Here is a 3023-nt window from a genome sequence, read left to right on the forward strand (position 1 = left end):
ATTCCAATGTATATATATACCACATCTTCTTTATCCATTCATCTGTTGTTGGTGTCACACATAAAAGGCCTTTTTCTAGTGAAGTCCAGAAAGAGATACTCTGATATACAGGCATACTTCATTTTATTGCCTTTTGCAGACACAGTGTTTTCTACAAACTGCAGGTTTCTGGCTACTCTGTGTCAAGCAAGTCTACAGGCACCATTTTTCCAACAGCTTATTTTTAATAAAGGTAAGTACACTGTTTTTTCAGACATAACCCTATTGTACACTTAATAGACTATAGTGTAAACATAACTATTATATGCACTGGGAAACCAAAAATTGTGTGTGATATACTTTATTGCAGTATTTGCTTTGTTGTGGTGGTCTGAAACCGAACCTGCAATGTCTCTGAGTTCTGCCTTTATTCTCTGAAGTCATACAGTTTTAGCTCTTACATGTTGTTATTTTTCTCTTCTTGTTCTTTTGGCAATGTGACAATGTACTTATTAAGGAAAGTTTATAAAATAAATCCTACTATATGGAGATATAATCTCCCCTGCTTTGTTTATTTTCCTGATTTTTTTCTGCTGTTGTTGGTTGATTATTTTCTATGAAACATTTTAAATCAGTTTGATGAAGAACTCTTATAGGATTTTTATTTGAGATTGCAATAAAATTAGGATAAATTTGTGAGAAATTAGCATATTTAAGTTATTTAGTTTTTTTAATCAATGATAATAGGCTATGGACTTTTCACCACCATTGACTTCTCTAAACAATGACTATACAATCTCTGTTAGATTCTTGCACATCTTTTCAAATATTTAGTCATAAATAATGTATATTTTTGATGCTATTGTAAATGTCATTTGTCCTTTTAAGACATTTTCTAATTGTTCGATACTAAAATATAGTTTTTTAATATTGAACATGTAGCCATAAACTTACCAAATTCACTTATTTATGTTAATAATTTTCCTGCAGGTTTCTTTGTATTTTCTATATACACAATCATCTCAAACTAAAATAAGGGCACTTATTTTTTTCCTTCTAATCATTATTCATTTTCTTTCTTTTTCTAGACTAATTTTGTGAACTAGATCCTCAAGTACAATGATGAATGGAAACAGTGATAGTGACCTTTCTTGTTTCTAATATCAATATTTTGCAATTCTGTAGAGATTGGCAGAAAATCTTAATTAAGTTCCATTCTCTTCTAAATGAGCGTTGAGTTTTTCAGATACTTATTACAGTGATAAGATCACATGCTATTTCTACCTCATTCTTCTAATGGGGTGAATTGTACTTTATGGTTATAAAATGCTAAAACAAATTAAAAGAAAACATCATTTGTTCATGAGGTATCGTCCTTAATGCTTGATTTAATTTGTTAACTGTTTTAAGATATTTGCATGTAAGTTTATGAGATCAGCCTATAATTATTCTTTCTTATAGTGTACTTGCCTGACCCACTTGAAGCATATAATTGCCATTTCTTATAACAGTGAAGAGTGTGAAAATGAATATGTTTAAAATATATATTTTAGGGTAGGAGTAGATGAGAAGTCTGTTCAGGGGCTTGTTAGGTCAAGTACTCTTATTACTCATCCAAGGGGAGGTGGCAAGTAGGAAATTGGATATATGTCTCAAGTTCAGACTTGGTGTGAGCATCAGTATTTGAAATTGGGACTATTTGGGATTTGTAGGCATTTATGGTATTTAAAGGCAGGACACTCCATTCACACACCACTATTAAAGGAAAGAAGAAATTTAAGGACACATCCTTAATAAGATGACATGTAAAGTTCAATGAAAGGAGGAGGAACTATAAAAAGAATTGCCAGTATGATAGGGAAAACCCAAAGGAGGATGGAGACCTCAAAGTCAAGGAAAGAAATTGCCAGGTGCTGCTGAAAGGCTCATGTAGATGAGGTCTGAATTGACCTAGGAACTGGGAGCATCCTGGTCAGCAGTAATTTTGAAGAAAATTGTTGAAGTCTAGTTATGGGAAATAGAACAGAAACTAGATTTCAGTTGAGATGTTTGAAATGGAGAAACTGAAGTAATTAGTAAATAAATGCTTTGAGGAGCTTTGCTGTAAAGATAAGGAGATAAACGATGATATATCTGAAGGAAGATCTGAAAATAATAAAAGCTTTGTTGTGATTCGCTTTACTTTACATATCTGTATTTGTATATCAATGAGTCAGTACGGAGGGAAAATTGTAAGATTAGTGACAGAAGGGGGGCAATTGTTGGTTTGATGTCCCTGAGTGCTGAAGAGTAGATGGAAATGGGGTTATTAAAATGTCAAGTTAACATAGTATTCAACTCATCCCTAAATTCTGTATTAACTGAGCTATGTTTGATATTCTACGCTAAATTCAAGCAAAAGGGACCACAAACATATCTCTATAATTTCTATTTCTGGGACTTCCTCGTGGTCCAGTGGTGAAGAATCCGCCTTCCAATGCAGGAGACAGGGGTTCGATCCTGGGTCAGGAACAAATATCCCACGTGCCACATGGCAACTAAGCCCGCACACCACAATTACTGAGCTCGCCGGCCTCAATAGGAGAGCCTGCATGCTGCAGACTACAGAGCCCATGTGCCCTGGAGCCTGTGCGTCACAACTAGAGAGAGAAAACCCGCATGCCACAACTAGAGAGAAGCCCGTGCGCCGCAATGAAGATCCCGCATGTGGCAACTAAGACCTGACACAGCCAAAATAAATAAATAAATAATAAAATAAACATAAAAACAAATTTCTGTTTCTGCTGAGGTCATTGATTATGCTGTGTTTCAATCTTTTCTATATGCAACTGCAAATAAGATACTTATCTCAGGATTCATTGTAGAAGAAATGTTTCCTTTGAAAAATTTGTTCCCCTTTTCCTTGTAAATTCTTATTCTCAAAAAGAGAAATTTTTATAGGCAACTATATATTCTTCTCCTAATACCATGTTCTCCTTTTACTTTTAAAAATCTCCTGTGTGTATATATATATTTTATTTTTTATAAGTTAAATTTGGCAGGAA

Source organism: Delphinus delphis, chromosome 1, assembly GCF_949987515.2.
Source record: "Delphinus delphis chromosome 1, mDelDel1.2, whole genome shotgun sequence".
NCBI classification, from domain to species: Eukaryota; Metazoa; Chordata; class Mammalia; order Artiodactyla; family Delphinidae; genus Delphinus; species Delphinus delphis.